The 20,496-nt window shown below is 48.0% G+C and overlaps 1 protein-coding gene across 7 annotated transcripts in view; it reads left to right on the top strand.

Annotated features, from left to right (window-relative positions):
* FOXN3 (forkhead box N3) overlaps window positions 1-20,496 on the top strand; it is a 403,882-nt gene that overhangs the window by 192,684 nt on the left and 190,702 nt on the right. The window lies entirely within an intron of this gene.

The raw sequence follows: 20,496 nt of genomic DNA, 5'->3' as shown, positions 1-20,496 counted from the left end.
CGAAGCAGAGGGCTCCTGTGGGAGAGAGAGGGACACAGGTTTGGGAAGGTGGTTGGAGCTGGACCGTGGGGTTCTTGAGGGCCACGCCCAGGAGGTCTCAACTTCGATCCAAAGGCGGTAGGGGGCCCTTGGACATTTCTGAGCACAGGTGCCCCATGTGCAAAGGTGCAAAGCAAGAGGGCGAGTGCTTCCTGCTTATGCCTTCGAGGTTTATGAAGCTGAAGCCCTGTTGTGTCCACGCAAAAGGCCACAGCGGTCACGGAGATGATTTTCTGTAGATTGAACAAACATGGACCAGATTTTTACACAAATGCAAACCCCGGTCTGCGACTTCTTTTTCATCTTAAGTGTTTGGCTCTTACTTTTATTTAATGGAACCTGTATTCATTGACCGTTGCTTTTATCTGTTGGTGGCACCCTTTCTCTTAGCGTCTTGACCATTCTGGAATCCGTCCAGTTTATAGAGGGATGGAATGAGTGACCCACTCCCGCAGCACTGCCCGGTGGAGTTGGTCAGTTTCTGATGTTGGGGTAGATTTTTCCCTCTTGCTATTTGAGACGGTAATGTCTTTTCCCCTGCGACATTATAGGTAAGCACAGTAATATTCATCTTTTATTTTTGTAGGATAAAAAGACTGGGTAGGTGATTCTATTCATTCTTTTGTTCATTGAACCACATTGAGTTCTTGGAATGTGGAGGACCTTGCATTAGGTGCTGTGGGGGTGGGGGCGGGGCACAGAGAGGTGCAAGTCTGGGTCCTTGGGGGACACCTTGGGGTCATCCCCAAAGCTTTCCTGTTCTTGAATCTCATGCCCAGTCAGTTACGAAGATCTCTTTAGTCTACCTCCTAGATGTCTCTCTGGTTATGCCATTCTCTCCGACCTCCTCTGCCGCTAATCTTTATTCTTGGTTGGACAGCACAGGGGCCTCCTGACTCTTCCTCCTTCTCCTTCCTGTCTCCCCTCAAGTCCATCTGATAATAGTGCTACCAGAAGCTTCAATACACAAACGAATGCTGTCACAGCCCTTTGAGTGAGTTGTCTCGGAGTGTGGCTCTGACCACCAGCATTAGAATGATCTAGAATGTTTATTAGAAATGCAGATTTCTGGGGGTGCCTGGGTGGCTCAGTCGGTTGAGCCCCTGACTTTGGTTCTGCTCACGGGCTCGAGCCCCACGTTGGGCTCTGTGCTGACACCTCGAGCCTAGAGCCTGCTTCGGATTCTGTCTCTGTCTCTCTCCCCCGCTCGGGCTGTGTCTCTCTCTTTTCTGGACCTTAGCCTGGATTTACTGAGAATCGGAAGTGCCTGGGAATCTGCATTTAAGCAAGCTCCCAAAATGATTCTTTTTTGCACTGAAATTTAAGAAGCAATGTTTGGAGGACCCAGTTCACACCTTTCAGCAGGGATTATAAAATCTGCCTTTCTCGTCCTTTTGGTTACGGAAGATTTCAGTACCGTACCATAATGGACTACAGCGTACAATGTAGCTATTGTGGGAGTCACCACACCGTGTGTACCATTAACGCGGGACCCATCTTGTTTCATCCTTACTCCTCGTGCCCCTTCCTGCCCTCCTTGCTGGATTATTTTAGAGTAAATCCCAGGCATCATATCATTGTATCTACAAATATTTCAGAATGTACCTCTAATCCATAAGATCTCTCTCTCTCTCTCTCTCTCTCTCACACACACACACACACACACACACACCCCTGAAAACCATTATCACTCCTAAAAACAAATTAACCACGATTCTTTACTACCACCCAAAGTCCATTTCATTTTAGAATTTATCTGATTGTTAAAAAAGAAATTCAGCAGCGGTTTATTCAAATTAGAATCTAAAGAAGGTCCACATGACATTTCATTGATGTGTCTCTTAAGTTTCTTTTTGATCTGTCCTCCTGCCTCTTCTTTTCCCTCACCATTTAAAGGAGGCTGTTTTCCTTTTTCATCTTCTTCTCCATCATTATTCTGCTGTTCCAGTCTTTTTTTCTTTTCTTTTTTCTTTTCTTTTCTTTTCTTTTCTTTTCTTTTCTTTTCTTTTCTTTTCTTTTCTTTTTTTCTTTTCTTTTCTTTTCTTTTCTTTTCTTTTCTTTTCTTTTCTTTCTTTTCTTTTTTCTTTTCTTTTTCTTTCTTTCTTTCTTTCTTTCTTTTTTCTTTCTTTCTTTCTTTCTTTCTTTCTTTCTTTCTTTCTTTCTTTCTTTCTTTCTTTCTTTCTTTCTTTTTCTTTCTTTCCTTCCTTCCTTCCTTCCTTCCTTCCTTCCTTCCTTCCTTCCTTCCTTCCTTCCTGCCATATCTCAACACTCCCTGTTCCCACAAAGGCCACGTGGTCTAATGCTGACTTTCGCTTGCATATGCTATTCTCTCTCTGCCCAGAATATTCTTCCTCCTCTTTTCTCCTCCGGATGCTGTGTTCTCAACTTGGATGACCCAGCTGAGCTGCACCTCTGCAAAACCTTCCGGAACCGTCCCTTCTCATTACGGCTTTTGTCTCCACTTTGCCTATTATTACATCACCCCCATTCTGTGGTGTGATTATCTCCTTAGTATCTGTCCCTGCCAGTGTTCCCTTTCACATCTCTCCCCACCCTGAGATGGAGGGCAGGGACCACGTGCTACCCAATTTTGCATCGTTGGGGGTCGGCACATGGCCTGACATGTAGTAGATGCTCTTGGAATACCTTGTGAGAGAATGGGCAAGCCATCAGCCACCAATTCAAGTACTTATAATAGACTTAGGTTCAGCTTTTTGGAAATACTTGAGTATCGTGTACCCTGCATGAGTAGCCTTCTCGAATTAGGAAGAATACAGCTTCCTTACCTTTTGTTGTCTTTTCGGTCCACTGTAAGACTGGGTTTGCCCAGGTAACTGCCTCTGTCTGCCTACACTGGCCATCGGCTGGCTTCCTTCCTGCTGTTGTCATCACTACGACTGTATTGTCAAGAGTTAACAAAAGGAGGAGAGTCTTGGCATTGAATGTGCTGACCAAGGAGTGTTTTACAGTAGGTAGAGAAAGAGGTGGTTCAAGCGATATCCGAGAATTGACCCTGGCCCTGTGAAACTCACATTGTAGATGACACCCAATAGTCTGTCACTTTTGTGAGAGTGAACGTAACTACAACAGATTTTCTTCCCTGTAGTGTTCCCTGGATTCTTGGTGATCTCTTCCTGGGATCCTAGGAGGCCATGTTCATTTATAGACAATTCTGAGGTCCATGCAGTGCAGATGACTTACTAAAACCCCATATATCCGGGTGAAGAGCCCAACTCCATCGCCTCTCGTCTGATGCTCCTGACTGCACAATCTTACTGCTTCACTCATTCCTTGAGATTCTGATTAATTGGAAATGGACATGAACTTGTGGCATCTACATAGGGTTTATTTTCCTTCAAGCGTCCTTTTTTTTTCTTTTAAGTTTGTTTATTTATTTTGAGAGAGAGAGGGAGAGAGAGAGAGGTGGAGAGACAATTCCAGGCAGGCTCTGCACTGTCAGCACAGAGCCTGATGCAGGGCTTGAACTCACACACTATGAGATCATGACCTGAGCCGAGATCAGGAGTCAGAGGCTTAACCAATGGAGCCACCAGGCGCCCCTTCCTTCGTGTGTCTTATTTTGAGTCACTGGATGTACTAATTTTTTTAAAATAAATGATTTCTCGTTTCTGTTTGTGATCTTTGAAAACATGCTCAAAGCGGTCAGATTTTTTTGTTTCGTTAACTACTCAGAATACCCTTGAATTTTAGTTGTTGCGTGACTCTAGAGACACTGTTTTGAGTTACCTGCCAGTTTCTATTACAGCCGTCGATAAAATCCACACAGAACGTTGCTGGTGAGCAAAGGACCTGATTCTGGTAGTTGGTACAGATCTTCCGTGTAGGGAATGCAGATTGCCCAGAAGCACTGACAGGTGTCATCAGACAACTGTTGGGACATTTTTTTTACTTGAGTGTCTGTCCTCATTACCCCTACATTCATTATCTCTGTTTTTTGACTTATGTGAAACCTGCTCCCCAATGCTTATAGATCAGTTTCTATCTAGGGGAGCGGTTTCTCTGAAATAATATTAATACGTAGTAAGGCAACGATACCATTCTTATATGATACCGGAAACACTCTTATAACTCATTCCTTAATTCCACGAAGGTTGATCTCATGCTTATAAACAGGCTTTGTGCGAGGCATCAGGAAAACGAAGATGATTTCAGCCTAGTGGGAGAGGTGAGCACGTAAAGAAATACACATACAACACGGCATACGACATCTGAACCAAGTGCCATGGGAGGGCAGAGGAGGTGGTGACTGCCTCTTGGTGTTTGTATGAATTGATGAGCAAGGTTTCTGTTGCACGGAGAGGGTTAATAGGAAGCTTGGAACGTGCACAGAGAGCAGAGTAGATGCTTAGGGTCTCTGGATTCTAGAGTTAACTTGGTCACTAACGTGTGACTGTGACACGTGCCTGCATCTCTCTGAATCTTAGAGTTCTCCGTTCAGTTCAGTGAGCCTTCTCTGGTGGGCCCACTGTGTTTTTTCGGTGTGTTTGTTTGTTTGTATGTTTTTTTCCCCCAGTAATTCACATGTAAGCTGAGTTGGCTTACATCCATGGTTCCCAAACTGGTTGCCACAGAGGCAACCTGATTATCCTCCCTAGTCCATGCTTTTGTCAGACACCCAGGATGACCACCAGTCACAGGTTCTGATCTGCTTCAGAGCTCCAGTGTCAACGTGATGTGCTGAGGAAGAACATTCCTGCCCAGGGCACCGGAGCCAGGCATGGCAGCTCGCACGGCGATGTTGTGCATGAATGTATGATTTCCGAAAGGCTTTGGGAAAGCGACGGAATGAAGCCCCGTCCTCACACCGCTCACTCTGCAGAAGACCGTTTCCATTTGGGAAGATGATACTAGGATGCGTGTTATCTGCAAGCCCCTTCTTGTGCCATAATTAAAATGTATGAAATCGTGTGGATGGGGGCTCACCAGCTGTGCTTAAGTTGGACCTCGTGTCTCCCCGGGGCCCACCGTGTCTTTCACTCTCCCCTGCATGTCACAGCCAGCAGTTGGGACCCAGATCTTCTGGGCGCTCTCCCTGGGTTCCTGGCACCGCAGGATTAGGGGCTAGTAGCCCCCAGTATCCTGCTCCTGCGGAGATGGAGTTCTAGAGTGTGCATGGCCATGCGGGCACCATTGGCACACACATGTACCTGGCCAGATCTCTTCGTCCACCACGTCCGCGGTGGGCTCTTGGTCTCTTCTCTGTGGATGTTGCTCTTGATGGGATGTCTCCCGTGTCAAAAAGCGTTTAATAAACTTCCACTGAAGTCGGAGGCTGTGAAGGGCACTTGTGACCGGCCTCATCTTTCCTCCCCAGGTTCCTGCTCCAGACAAGTTGTACCTCTGGACTCTCTGTAATCCGCCCCCTCCCCCCCCCCCCCCCCCCCCCCCCCCCCCCCCATTGCTGTCACGGAGTCACTTCTGCCTCTCTCTGGACAAGGCTGCCGTCTGTGCAGGCATGATTTATTGCCAGATGGTTATTTTCTTAACAGTGATTGAGTTTTACGAAATGTAATCTCAGTTGGTCTTCCGCCCCACCCCCGTGTAAAATGTTTTTGGCTTATGCACTTGGAGCCCTCTCTTTAGCCCGGTGCTGAGGTTTACCCCAGGTTTGGTGGGGAGCTGTGCTCGTGGCTGTCACCTGGCTGTGGCCGATTGAGGGCAGTACTTACCCTCAGTACTTTGGAGACGGCCGCGAAGGTGCTCAGATCATCTGTTCGGAAATGGCAGCTTGTTCACATGGGGTCGTTGGATGTCTCTTGGTGCCCAGCGCTTGCCTGTCTGAGCAAGCATTGTGGGTTGAATTGCCTCCCAAGAAAGATATGTTGAAGTTCCATCCTTGGGCCCCGTGAATGTGGCCTTATTTGGAAATAGGGTCTTTGCAGATATAACCCAAGTTCGGGACGAGGGCGCTACCGGATTAGGAGGCGGGCCCTAATCTGGGACAACTAATGTCCTTCTAAGGAGAGGAGAAGAGGCCCAGGCCTGCGTGCGGGGAGGGCGGAGGTGGAGGTTGGAGTGACACATCTATAAGCCAAGAAGCTCAGGGATTGGCAGAATCCAGCAGAAGCCGGGAGAGAGGTGTGGAACACCTCCTCTTTCAGAACTTCTAGAAGGAACCAGCTCTGCAGACACCTGGATTTGGGACTTCACATCGGAACTGCGAGGGAATCAATTCCTGTTGTTCCGAGCCACCTCGTTCATGGCACATTTTTTCTAGCAGCCCCGGGGGAGATGAACACAGCAATGGAAAGAAATAGTGATGGGTTTCTGCCCTCGCTAAAGACTGAGGGTAAAGCCCAGCCACAGGTGCTTAGGAATTCTGCACTGGGACTGTGTCCTTTTCCAGCGGAGGGAACTGGAGGCCAGAGAGGTGTGCAGTCACACAGCGGGGGCTGGTGGCCGATTTGGCCCCAGAAACCGTGTCTCCAGAGCTTAGAACTTCTCCCACTGATGAAACTGCCCGTTCAAGTGCATTTGAAACCTGGCCTCGTTCACATGGAAGAAGCAGCCACCTTTGGGGACAAGTGGCTTGTTCTCCTCTTTGGTTTTAGATGGTAAATGAGGAGAGCACAGATCTCTTTGACAAAGTGGGGAGGATTTATAGGGCATTGGTTGTATTTGCTACACGCAGCGCAAGTGAGGAACACGGGGGCACAGACCACAGGTCCCCAATGGGACCCATTATTCTGGGGCCATAGCCTCTTGGTCATGCCCTTGAACTCGCTTTTCTTTATCCAAAGTGATTTGTAGTAAGTGCCAGTGTGCTCCTTTTCTTCTAAGTGAAAGCATTTTATAAAAAAAACCGTGCTTATGGTTTTTCTTTGGTGGAGGTGCTATGGGGATGATAGAGCAGGAGGAAGGCTTAGTTTTCCAGGCTTTATTTGAAAAGCTTGAAGTGCATCTTCTTAATTTTATTATTTTGTTATTATTATTAAAAATTTTTTTTTAACATTTATTCGTTTTTGAGAGTGAGAGAGACAGAGCACGAGCAGGGGAGGGGCAGAGAGAGAGGGAGACACAGAATCCGAAGCAGGCTCCAGGCTCCGAGCTGTCAGCACGGGGCCTAATGTGGGGCTCGAACTCACGGACTTGCAAGATCGTGACCTGAGCTGGAGTCAGACACTCAACTGACCGAGCCGCCCAGGTGCCCCTGTTACTATTTTTTAAGTTATCATTTAAGTAATCTCCACACCCATTGTGGGGCTTGAACTCATGACCCCGAGATCAAGTGTCGCATGTTCCTCCGACTAAGCCAGCCAGGCGCCCCGTGTGCTCCTATTTTAAGCTCATGACGCTCATCCCACCCTTTCAAAACCTGAGGTCTTATTCAGAAGGCACTCTTCCTTGACTTTCTTGGTTCTCCACTCCCTACTTTGAGTTTGAAGTGCTTACAGGCCTGGCTCGGTCCTCTCCTGGCAATAAGCCCCCCTGCCGGGCTATCTCCTGCACCCAGGCGTCTGTCTCAGGTGCCACTCACTTGCCCTCCAAGTCCGGAGCAGGGTCTTGGATGCATCGAACCTATAGGGTGTTGGGCAGGTCTTGTTGCCTAGTGGTCAGGGTGAATCGGCACCCCAGGTGCCGTGCCTGCGTGACATTTCTTACTCAGGGCCTGTCTAAACCTTGGGCCTGGAAATTCAAAGCGACTCTTGTTTGGGGTGACATGTTCTTCGGCAGAAAATCCTCTTGCTTGAAACATGAAATCACGAGACTCCGTTTGCACAACGGCGAACGCTCACGCCAGTTGAGTCCTTGGTACAGAAGCGGAGGGACTGGCTGAGTAATTCTAGATCAGAATCCCTTTAGAATTATTAATGTATTGGCTACTTTGTTCCCGATGACTCAGTGTTTGTGTGACCTCAGTTTTACTAAGCATCTGAAGGTGCCTTTGTCAAGTGTGTTCAATTTGCCCAGTGTAACAACATTTTATTTCTGAGCAACAGTCATGCCCTTTAACCTGGCTGCTTTTCAGGAAGGGGGACCTGCTCACCACCCTTGAGAGCGGAGGTCAGTCTGGGGCCGGTGATGGGCAGTCGGGCTGCTTCTTGAGGTCAAGGTGATCCTCTCCTCCAAAGTTCTCACCCTTCTTAATTGGCCCCAGGAGACCAAATACAAATAAGTATGTGCCGTTCCCTCCCGCTAGTCTACTTCTACCCTCGGATTGTGGGCGACTGAATCCACTGTGCCGTCTCACAGCTGGAAAGAGAACTTTCTGGAGAGGCTGCCTACCCACAACTCCATGAGCTCATCCGTTCTGAAGCTTTGAGCTTCTTTTGTTTAGTTAGTGACCTTCTCTCCTAAGTGACAAGGGCAGGGACTCAAGGAGGATCGGGACTAAGTGTGAGTCCGGACTCTGCCTCTGAGAAGGTCCCCCTCACATCCAGGAGGACTTCGGCAGTCGCGTCTCTCACAGCATCACCAGGGGTTGGCAGGGACTTCAGAAGGGTTTCTGGAGATTTGGGTCATAGAGTGAATTCAATTACTTTGGAGCTTCCTTGCGCCATTTTTATTTTCTTTAATACTTTGTATTTTATTTTGCTAGGCTTCCCCCCTCCCCCCAAGAATAAAGGCACATTCAATAATAAGAATTCTCTAGTATCCAATACAAAAATGATACTGCTTGTCAGTTTGAAGAAAAAGCAAATTGTCTGCTCTGTGGGTTGGGATTTCCTCTTTAAAAAAAAAAAGCAGCTTAGAGAAAATCCCTGAACATAGTCTCCTGATTGAAAAATATATTAGTGGATTTCACGGCTTTATCATTTTCTTAAAGTAACAGTTTTCCTTACTTTTAAAACATATATATTGCTGTTGAGACATATGGCTGAAAACATTCCCAGTGCAGAATGTTTGCTAGTTTACAAAACTGAAAAAAAATCTTTGTTTCCTAAAATTGTGGCATTGGAAGGAAGCTTATTATTCCTAAAGTCCAACCTTCTGCCTGGGGACAAAGGGTGAGTCCCTTCTGCGGCCATAATCAGCCTGGGTCGTTTCTGTGATACTTCGATGGGGGGGGGGCTTGCAAATATCATGTCGTGACACCTTCAGCCCACCCTTTGTGTGCTAAATTTGGGTTTCTACACATCATCAGCAAGCCAATGGCTTGTAGCCATCCCACTGGCCTGCCCGCCAATACATTACAGCCTTTCCATGTTTTGTCTTTAGGGCATGGTTTTTTGTGTGTGCAGTCATTTGCATTGTTTATGTACTTGTTTCATAAAAACGAAAATTAAAAATCAAGGAGGTTGATAATAATTACGAAGAGCATAGTTCTCAACACATCCACTGAAAAAGAGCAGGGAATCCTCTGGTGTGGACCTTTGGGTGAGGGAAGGAAGAGAAGGAAGGGTGCTGGCAGTGCTCCTGACCAGCAGATGAACTGTGGATGCTTGAGTTGGACGGGGCGGGCGGCGGGGTGGGGGTGGTATTCGGGAGCTTCTTTGCTTTTGTTCTAGGCGCTCTAAGAAGGAAGGCTCGCCGCTTTAGACTCGCGAGCTGTCTGTTGTGACAGAGTTTTTGACTTTCCTATGTTTTCCTTGCAAACCCATGTTCAGAAAAGCATCACAGAAGTGGGGGGCGGGGAAAGGATTGCTAAGAAAGCCCAAACAGCTCCGTTAAGTGTCCCTGAATGCTGCCTTTTCATGATACACACTGCCCTGGAGGCCAGCTCTCCTGGTGTTTGCTGGGTCACCCTCCCCAGTGCCTCAGATGTCCAGTTTCCTAGGATTTTCTCTTTCTGGGTCACCTGACTTTGAACTCCCCCCATTTCCCCAGGCTCCCTCTGTGGACACCGCCTGGCATCGTTGAGTGGCCCCGGGCAGTCCCGGGCCAGTGTTCTGCTGGTGTTGTTGAGCGGCCCTTAGAGCCGTGTTCCTTCTCTCCTGTCTAGAATGCACCCAGCTTCATCGCACCCTCCCCTCCAAGCCTTTGCTGTGGGCCTCTAAGGCATCTCATTTTTTTAAATTTTTTTTATTCATTTTTGAGAGAGAGAGAGAGAGAGACAGACAGACAGATAGACAGCATGAGTGAGGGAGGGGCAGAGAGAGAGGGAGACACAGGATCCGAAGCAGGCTCCAGGCTCCGAGCTGTCAGCACAGAGCCCGACGCGGGGCTGAAACCCACGAACCATGAAATCATGACCTGAGCCAAAGTCGGCCGCAACCGACTGAGCCACTCTGGCGCCCCTAAGGCATCTCATTTTTGATTTTCCTGCTTCTCACTCACCTGACACCTTCTCATCTTTCTGCCTCCAGCTTTAAGGACACCTCTTCCGGGATGTCTTCCATAGTCTCTCCTGCTGGGCTCCCTCAAGGACTTTACCCCCAGGAGCACGTAGCCCCAAGTGTGCTTATACATTTATTTGTTGCTTGTTTACCATCTGCCTCCTCCTCAAAATGTCAGACAGTACCTTGCACAGGGGGCCCCCGAAGATCTGCTGAATGCGTGAATTCCGGTCCCTGAGGTGCTGAACCTGGCAGTTGTCTTTGATTCCTCATCTCCTTGGCCCCCAGTTTACCGAGAACTCATGAAGAGCGGAGCCCAGCACCTGGCCCTCTGGCCCACGCCCCCCAGGCCCTCCCCCTCCATCCTGACTTGCAGGTGCAGCTTTTCTCATCTCCAGACTCTGACCCTTCTAGCCAAGCACTGTCCTCCCCGTATCCCCTGCTCAGGTGTCCCCACTGGTCACTGCCACCCACGGACGTAAGTTCCCATCTCCTCCCTGACTCTCTAGACCCTTGGGAGTCTGCCTTCGTCCTTTGGCTGTCTTTATCTCACATGGTTCCCGGCACACGCCCACCGCTGGAGACAGCTGGGTCCCTGCCCTGCTCCACGCACCCCTGCAGGCATGGTCCACTGCTCATGTTGTCTTTACCTGGACTCCACCTGTTCCTCCCTTCTGTATACCCTGACCCAGCTCTTTGCTCGGGACCCTGCATAAACCCCATCTCCTTAATGGCCTCTCTCCCTGATCTTATCCATCTGTCTCTTTGACCCTTGGCATTTATAGTTTGTGTACGCGGCTTATAGTAAACTTTATACTAAAGCCTGTCATCTTCGGAAATCAGGAGCAGCGCAGATGATTTTTAGGAGTGTGGGGGTTGGAAGCAGAAGCCTAGGTTTGAATCTTTGACCGTTTGCTAGCTGCGTGTCCTCCAGCGGGTTAATTACTGTTAATGAGCCTCGTGTCCTCATCAGTGATGTGAGAATAATGATGCCTTGCTTGCGTGGTTGTTTGAACATTAAATGATGTAATCATGGCCCAACTCCTAGAGGATAGTAGACAGTCAGTGGGTATTGTACCGCTGGTCACTTGCCCTGTGTTGGTGCTACGGACCGAACCGTGTCCCCCGAAATTCATATGTTGAAACCCGAACCCCAGGGTGACTGTATTTGGGGGTAGAGCTTTGAGAAAGTAATTAAGCTTGAACGAGGTCATGAGGGTGTGATCCAATCCTGTAGGATGGTGGCTTGATAAGAAGGCGAAGCGAGCGAGTTCTCTTGACCCTGACGCGCCAAAGAAGGGCCGTTTGAGGACACGGCAAGAAGGCGGCTGTCTGTGAGCCAAGAAGAGGGGTGCCCCTGGGAACCGAATCAGCCAGCACCTTGCTCTTAGACTTTGTAGCCCCTAGAACTATGAGAAATGAATTTCTCTTGTTTCAAGCCATCCATACTGTGGCGTTTTGTGAAAGCGTAACAGCAGCCTGAGCTGACTAAGACAGTTGGCTTGCGCTCTAATCAGATAACGATTTGTTGAGCTGACGTTAATTGAGCACTTATTATGTGTCAGGCACTTTCTCATTTAACCTTACGCGTCTGATCTCTCAATTCTCATAACCACCTCAGGAGATTGGTTCAGTCACTTGCTCAGGCTCCCGTAGCCTACCAGCGCCGGCATTAGAACGGCAGCCTCATGCCGTAGCCCTGGTGAGATGGCACCTTCCGGAGTTGTTCAGTGTGCACCTCTGTGACCCTGTGTGAGGACCCCCGCGGCAGGCCCTGTGTCTCTACTCCAGATGATGAATTCCTTAATGTCAGAGGTGGTGTCTTCTATTTTATCTCCAGTGGCACTCAGCAAGTGCTACGTGCCCAGGAAGCAATTAAAAAATAATTTCTAGTTGGCGAATTTTCCCCAGACAGTTCTGTCGCCTGCATCTGGGCAAAGAGTGAAATTATCCGCCCCCACCCCATGTCCCCGGCGGGAGTCGCCTGAGTGTTTGCTGTCCGTGGGCTCCTTTGCGTGTCGAGGTGAAAACCTGCCCAGAAGCCTGCTGAGTTGGGGAAAAAGGAAGGAAGAGCGCAGAGAGGGGGAGAGACAGAATCCCAAGCAGGCTCCACACCGTCAGCATGAAGCCCTGTGTCCCCCTGTGTGGGGCTCGATCTCACAACCCTGAGATCATGACCTCAGTCGAAATCAAGAGTTGGATGCTTAACCAACTGAGCCAGCCGGGTGCCCCGGATACTCCAAAGTTTTAATCCGATCTGTTTGCCTCAGTGGAGTTTGACAGCCAATGCAAACATGGATACTCTGCTGGTTATATCGCTCTGCCTGGCTGGTAAAATGCCAGTTCAGGGGAGTCCTGGTGCTCAGGGGCCAGTTTCAAAAAAGACTACGTTGTGGGGCCCTTTCTCCAAGGGACAGAAAGCCACATAATTTACAACATATGCAGCAACCCTGGCTATAGTTTCAGAAGGCTGATCAAGTTTGATCAAGGCTTTTGCTCACACTCTTAGTTGTGGTCTTAGCCTTCTCTGTCTTTGGATAATTCCTGGTCTTCCTTTAGTCTGGGATCTCCTCCTCCAAGAAGTCTCCTGTGATGCTGTCTGCCCAGCCCGGGGCTGAGCCCGTCTCCTCAGTGGAACCATAATACTCTGGGCAGTATTTCTTTGCACCTCCACGTTGCTTTATATTGTCTCTTACAACTAGACTGGGTGTTCCTAGGATTCCTTTCTGGTATTGTGATAGTTGTGTGTTGATGTTTGCTGAAGGAAGGAAGTTTATTGATCTAAGTTAGAGAAGAAACACTTTTTGAAGTAGATGAAACCATTTTCTGCCAATAACAGTCATCAGCTGAGTTTTAGTGTCTGCCCGTAGTGTGCAGTTTGTCTGTAACACAGAAAGGTCATGTCCATCTCATTGTCGCTGTTGGTTCTAGTCCTGGTTTTTCCACCAAGTACAGGTATGACTCACACATTCCATGGGCCCAGCGTCCGCATCTACAAAGCCAAGGTGTTGAATCAGGTCAGGGAGCACAGAGCTGTAGAATTCATCTTCAGTCCTGCGCCCCACACCCACGGTGGGCATGGTGGACATCCTTCATGGGCCACAGCACTCTGTCTCCTAAGCAGGGTAGGCTCCTTCTCTGAGCGTCGCTTCCGGAAGCCGTCACCAATCCTTTGGGGTTGATATCGGAGAAGAAGACTATTTACCATCTGTGGTTATCTTCGGAGTTCTTTATAGGTCTAATGATTCTAGAAAATGCCCTGATTTTCCTCTGTCATCACTGTAACGGGCTGTAGAGTATTCTAGAGTTCGTGTGCTCCTGGAACTGAGGCACATGACCTCTTTTGGAAACAACTTCTCTGCAGATGTAAATAGTTAAGATGACATTGTCCTACTGGGTTTGGGTGGTCCCTATGAGAGGAGAGGACACAGGCGCGCGGGGAGGAGTGCTGTGTGACCACGGGCAGGGACGGGAGGGTGTAGCTACAGGCCAGGAGTGCCCGGGATCAAGCGAGCCACCAGAGAGGTCTGTTCCCTGGAGCCTTCAGAGGGAGCCTTGAACTCAGATTTCTGGCCTATGAGAATAAGTTTCTTTTATTTTAATCCACCAAGTTCACAGTGTTTGCTAAAGCAGCTCTAAAAAACCCATGCATTCACCTCCTATTTTTATTTAAAAACCATCCATTGTGTTTATATGCTCTCTGATGCTAGTGCACCCCCCGCCCAAGACGTCTACCTACAGAAGGCTGACGTACCAGAATGTGTTTTTTTTGCCGTGTTGTGTGTGGTGGAAAGAACCAGACATTTCTGGGACTGTTCATAAAAATTTAGACATTGATAAAGAGCCCCTTTTCCCAATTAATAGATGAAAGCATATGAATGACTTTATATTTTTGTGGGACATATGTTTAGTTCAGACTCCCTGAGGTCTTATTCAAATTATCGAAAACCTGGCCTCTGCAGTGTAATTCACAGATGGTACCGACTCCAGCCAAAAAAGAAAAAGACAGCAGGGGGGAAAAAAAAGAACTGGGGGTTCAAAACACAAAACCACAAAACTACTCAAGTGTTCTGTGCGTTAGGGAGCAGCGGTGGCCTGGGCCTGCCCCACACTTTTCCACTCTGGACCCAGCGGGATGCCCTCCCTGTAGGCAGGGGACGCTGTCCCTGTCCCTTTTGCACGCCTCGCTCGGTGCATCCTCCAGGCTTTCATCTGTGTTTTTCTTGCTTCAAATCCTAGCTCCTCTTTGTCAGGTGTTTTCCTGTGTTATTGAGTGATCTCAGCACTCTACAAAGTGGGCGATTATTGTCCCATTGTATAGACAAGGAAACAGAGCCTCTGAAGGCCACTTCAGAGGGCATCTGTGGGAGGGGTGGGAACAGTGTTCTGAGCAAACTCGGGAAGGACACAGGTGGAATAGGAGGATATGAAGGAATGGGGAAGGGGGGAGGCCTGCGATGAGGCCAGGAAGCCAGGAAGCCCCGTACTGCGTAGGGCTTGAGTCTCAGGGTGCTTTCTGTCTCCCCTGGGAGCGGTGGAGGGAGCATGGAGAGAGTGGAGTGTGACAGGAGGGGATTTGGGGTGATTACACCTGGTGGCAGGGAGCAGAGGGTTGGGTCAGAGTCCAGGAGGGGCTGGGGGTTCGGCTGGGGGAACACAGTTCGGACAAGGCGGTTGGCAGCTGTAGGAAAGGCGTAGGTGACGGCAGCCCTGCTCTCCCAGATGTGGAGTCCACGGACTGTGATGACAGCTGGGGGCCGTGGGGGAGGCAGGCGAGAAAGGGGAGTAAGAGTCCAGGTGTAAGCCTGCTCAGATGGGAGGGGACATCATGTACCTTGACAAGCACCAGGAAGAAAGGGCAGTAGAAGCGGATGATGGGCTCTGGTCTAGCCACGGTGCATTCCAGGCACTGACGGTCATCAAGAAAGGATGCTCAGTCAACAGCCAGATGCGCTGGCTATGGATGGCGGACAGGTGAAGCTTTGGAGATGGTTGAGGGGATTGAGCAAAGGGCCTGGGGCCAGCTTTACTGTCGTTTAAGTGGACATCGCAAAGCCCTTCCTGGACTGTGGGCACTGGGGCCGGCCAGCCTTGGCAGCTTGCTCTGCAGGGCAGAGTTAGCTAGGGAGGGCTGTTACGGTCACACCACCAGATGTTGCGGGAAGGCTTTATAAAAATTAAGAACAAACCTGTAATCCGTGTGGATTTGTAGGCCAACGCCTGCGTCTGAGACATAATCCCTCTGCGAGTGGCTTCAGGACTACGGCGAGTAAATATTTAGTCCATAGCAGAGAATTCTTTATCGGTAACGCTTACAGATGCAGTTGACTTACCTTGCCGGTGTCTTTGTGTTGATTCTCCGAGAAGAGGGCTTTTCTCCTGTGGTCACTGAGCTTGATTTCGGAATCTCGTACAGAGTTTTGGGTAGCCCGGGCCCGGTTTGTCTCTTGTCCGCACGGGTCGGCATCTGCTCACGCAGTTCTGAAGGTGATTCCCAGGACTGTCCAGGCTCTGTGGGGCCAGTGAGGTCGTTGCTGCTGCTCTTTATAGGAAGGGGAACCAGGGCACCTGGTGTGTGACCTCAGCGCTGGGAGCCTGGGATCACCCTGCTCGTGGGCAGGGCTTTTAAGGAATGTGGCTTAAGCCTCGTCCAGGGGTAAAGTCAGTGATGTGGGAAGTGGTGCTTTTCTGCATTCATGTTAAGCTTGGATGTAGAGGTGTGCCCCATTCTGTCAGAACTTAGTGGTTTATCATGCTTAGAGCAGCGGTCCTTAATCGGAGGTGATTTTTTTTTTGTCCCCCCAGGGGACAGACACTTGGCAGTATCTGGAGATTTGGTTGTGCAGACCTGGGCGAGGGGTCCTACTGGTATCTAGTGAGTAGCGACCAGGGATGCTGCTAAACTTCCTGCAGCACACAGGACCACCCCCACCACAAAGAATTACCGTGCCCCAGATGCCAGCGGGGCAAAGGTTGAGAAACTGTGGGTAGATTTCCCGCAAAATCTTTGCATCCTCACTGCTGTCTACTGGAAAGACTCAGGGTTCTTACCATGCCATGGGAGTTCAGCACAGCCAGGGAGGGTCCCTGAGTGGAGGGCAGGGTAGAGAGGGGCCTGCATGACTATGGCTAGGAGTGTGGGGTGAGACCCCCCCCCACCCCTGCCGTGTGCCCTCAGCAAGTCCTGCCCTTTTGAGTTTACGTCCCTTAAATGTCAAGCGAGGAAAGCCAACCAGGAGATCTTAAGACCCTTCCCAGTTCCCACATCCTGAGCTTCGAGAACTGGCCCTCTCTCCTTATCTGCTGGGCGCCATTCAAGTAGGGTGGGAAAAGGGATTTGATGAGGCCTCATTTTCCTTGCCTTTTCTACTAGGTTTTATTTGCATTTGGGGGGGAGTTCTGAAAAGGTGAGAAAATCAATCGCATAATATTAATTTCATGTTTAAAATGTCCCCTTTTTCATAAATAAGAACCGTGATGATAAACACAAGAACGTTTCTTCTATTTCAAGGACAAATGACTTTAATATACTTGAAACGTTTCTGCTCGTGATAAAAATTCGCTGTCTGATCGCCCGCAGCGGACAGACGTGTGCATTTTAAGGCGTCTCTGCCGAGGTAAACCCAGGCTCTGGGGACGTCCCCAGACGTCGCTGGCTCTGAGAGAGGGAGTCCCGTGAGTGTAGGAGAAGCTGAGGTCCAGGATGTCTGGGTATTCCCCCGCTGATGCAGCAGACATTGAGTCAGCCTGGATAGGTGTGTTCACTCCTACCCCCCTGCACACACGGGCGCACACACGCACACACGGTATCCTGGGAGCTCTTGCTTTTCTCTATCAGTGAATGGGTAATGTACACAAGGAAGCAAAAGCTGTTCCTCTGTCTGGATTAGAGGAACAGCCTTTCTCCTTCTCCTGGAAGCCTTCCCTATCCTATTAGTTTGCTAGGCTGCTGTTAAGAGCACCGCAGACTGGGTGGCTTAACAACCAAATTTATTTTCTCGCGGTTCCAGAGGCTGGAAGTCTGAGATAAACGTGTCCACCGAGCTGGTTTCTTCAGAGGCCTCTCTCCATGGCTCGTAGGTGGCCGCCTTCTCGTGTCTTCACATGATCTTCCCTCTGCGTATGCCCTGTCCTAATCTTCTCTTCTTTTGAGGACATCGGATCAGAGCCCACCCTCTTGGCCTCATTTTAGCGTGGTTACTTCTTCAAAGGCCCTGTCTGCAAATACAGTCGCATTCTGATGTGCTGGGGTGTCCACGTAGGAATCTGTGGAGGTGAGGGCACAGTTCAGCTCGGTACGCCTGTGGAGATACGTAGAATGCCAGCCTTGTCACCCTCGGGGCTCTGTCCAGGAGAGTCCAATGCCAAAAGCCACCACTGCTGCTCCCCCCCCTTCTCATATGCTTATTAAGAAAAAATTCAAACATACAGGACAGATGCAAGAATAGTACAATGATCACCTCAGTACCCTCCTAGAATCGGTTGTTGTTCGCATGCTGTATTTAATTCATCGATGCAGGGGCGCCTGGGTGGCGCAGTCGGTTAAGTGTCCGACTTCAGCCAGGTCACGATCTCGCGGTCCGTGAGTTCGAGCCCCGCGTCGGGCTCTGGACTGATGGCTCAGGGCCTGGAGCCTGTTTCCGATTCTGTGTCTCCCTCTCTCTCTGCCCCTCGCATGTTCATGCTCTGTCTCTCTCTGTCCCAAAAATAAATAAACGTTGAAAAAAAAATTAAAAAAAAAAATAATTCATCGATGCAGATTATATGAACCAATGAAAAGAAACTTGAAAGCATCGTGACGCTGTACCCTTTCAAACATCAGCATGAATCTCTTCGGAATCAAGACATGCTCCTGTATAACCACAGCATTTTTACCACACCTAAGAAAATTTGAAATAATTCCTTACGGCATCTACTATGTAGCCCATGTTCAGATTTCTCCAGTTGTCCCCAAAGTTGTTTTGTTTTGTTTTGTTTTTATAACTTTGTGGTTTTTTAAAACCAGGATCCAGTGAAGGGATAGGCATTGGAACTGGATTTTTATATCTCTGTCGTCTTTTCAGTCTGGAATGATCTTACCACCTTGCCACCCCCTCGATTGAGAAGATCAAGGCCTGTTGTTTTAGGGGATGCCTTACATCCTGAATTTGGCTGAGTATTTCCTGGTGATGTTGTTCAGCTCGGCCCCATGTCCCCTGGAAGTCAGTTCCAAATGCTTGTTTAGGTTCAAGCTTGTTTATACAGTTGCCAGGTGATGCTGGGTGCTTCTTAAACCATCCGATCCCACCAGGTTGTCTCATTGTTAGTGACGCTCAGTTTTGAACGCTGGCCTAAGGTGGCAAAGCCAGATCTCTCCACCGCATGGTATGTGTTTCCCTTTGCAATTAACCCATAATCTAGGGGGAGATAATTTGTCCCCGTGTGCATATCCACTGATGATTCTTGCCTGAATTATTTCACTGTGTGTGTGTGGGGGGGGGGGGTGTTGCAAAATGGTGATTTTTCTAATTCTATCATTAGTTGGCATTACAGTTCTTAAAAAGGAACTGCAATGGCTGATTTATAGAGAAAAGGATCATTGTAATAATCGCCTCTCATGGTGGCAAATAAATCTCTGTGAATGTCATTGTCGACTCCGGTTGTATTTAGTCCGTGTTTATAATCAATTACAGTGATTGTTTTGATGCTCAAATTACCTCAAATTTGGCCAGGAAGACCCCTTTCAGGCTGCCTTTCATGTCCTTTGAACATGTCCCTTTTAGTCTCTGAGTACTTAATTTGCTTTCTTGCACAGAAATGCCCTAGGTTTATCTTCTGTTTTCCATTCCCAGACCAGATATATCCATTTCTCCAAAAAGCTCTGATTGCTTTTAGAGGTGAATGGTGTTTAGACACCGAATCTGGATGCTGAGTGTGTTTATTGTGACTGGGGTGTTACCATTTTCAGGGCTTTCGGTGGGCAGAACTAAGAAACAATAGAATAATGGGCTTATTTATATTTCCAAGTCATGTCTGACAATAGTGGGTTTTTCCTTAAAATCCTTGATTTTGTATTCATAGCTCTTTGCTTGGCTTCTAATACTGTGAATGGATTCACACATTCATTTTTTGCTTTATTCTGCAAGATACATAAAATAGTTTCAAAATCATGTTACTATTAATATAACTCAGGTCAAAACATCATATTTCTTAGCAGTTCATTTTGTCCTTAGTACACATTCTACTACAACCGACAGTCGGTATTGAGTTCAAAAGCCACAGGATAGAATCCTTTTGCCTGTAAAGTTACGTTGCCAACTCGATCCTCCAGTGAGGTTATTTTGTTTGCTTTTAAAACAATTTTTAAGTTGATAGTTTGCTCTTTTCCAAGAAACCAATTTTATTGAGGCACACCTTAACAAATATATGATAAACTGTACCCATCGAAAGTGTATATACTAATATCTCTATGTCTGTGTGACCAACTACAACAGTGGCCACCAGGATATCTTCATTGCCAGTTTCCCTGTGCCCCTTTGAATCAGTCTTCTCTCCATCCACCTGAACCGTCAGGCAGCCACCGATGTACTTTTGTACATTTTGCACTTTTCTACTTTTGTAGAATTTCCTGGTAATGAAATCATGGAACAGTTTACTTTTATATCTGACTTCTTTCACTCAGTGTAATGTTTTTGAGAATCATAAATGTTGCGTGTATCAGCAATTCCTTCCTTTTTATTGCTGAATAGTATTCCATTTTATCAGCTATAATTTGTTTTTCCAGTCCACAGTGGATGAATTTTGGAGAAATTGTAGTTTTATGGAATTATGAACAAAGCTGCTATATTCCTATATTCATACAACATTCATACAACAATGCTCACACAACATTCTTGTACAGGTCTTTGTGTGGATATATGAATTCATTCCTGTTGGGTAAATATCTAGGAATGGGATTGCAGGGTCCCATGATAGGCGCATGCATAATTTTATACAAAAATGCCAAACTGTTTTCTAACGTGATTGAGCTAGTTTTACATCCCTCCCCACAGTTTGGGACAGTTTCGGTAGCTTCACATCCAGAAAAGCGCTTCAGATTGACAGCATTTTTAATTTTAGCCACTCCCGTGGGCATATTGCCGTGTCTCATGATTTTAATTTGTATTGCTCTCCTTTTTATTTTGAATTGGAAAACACTTCTTAGTTCTAAAGTCAAAATTCTATGAAAAAAGTATATGTA

Source organism: Felis catus, chromosome B3, assembly GCF_018350175.1.
Source record: "Felis catus isolate Fca126 chromosome B3, F.catus_Fca126_mat1.0, whole genome shotgun sequence".
In the NCBI taxonomy this organism is placed as follows: Eukaryota; Metazoa; Chordata; class Mammalia; order Carnivora; family Felidae; genus Felis; species Felis catus.
The sequence above is the reverse complement of the archived record's forward strand: the minus strand, read 5'-3'. Positions and strand labels throughout refer to the sequence as shown.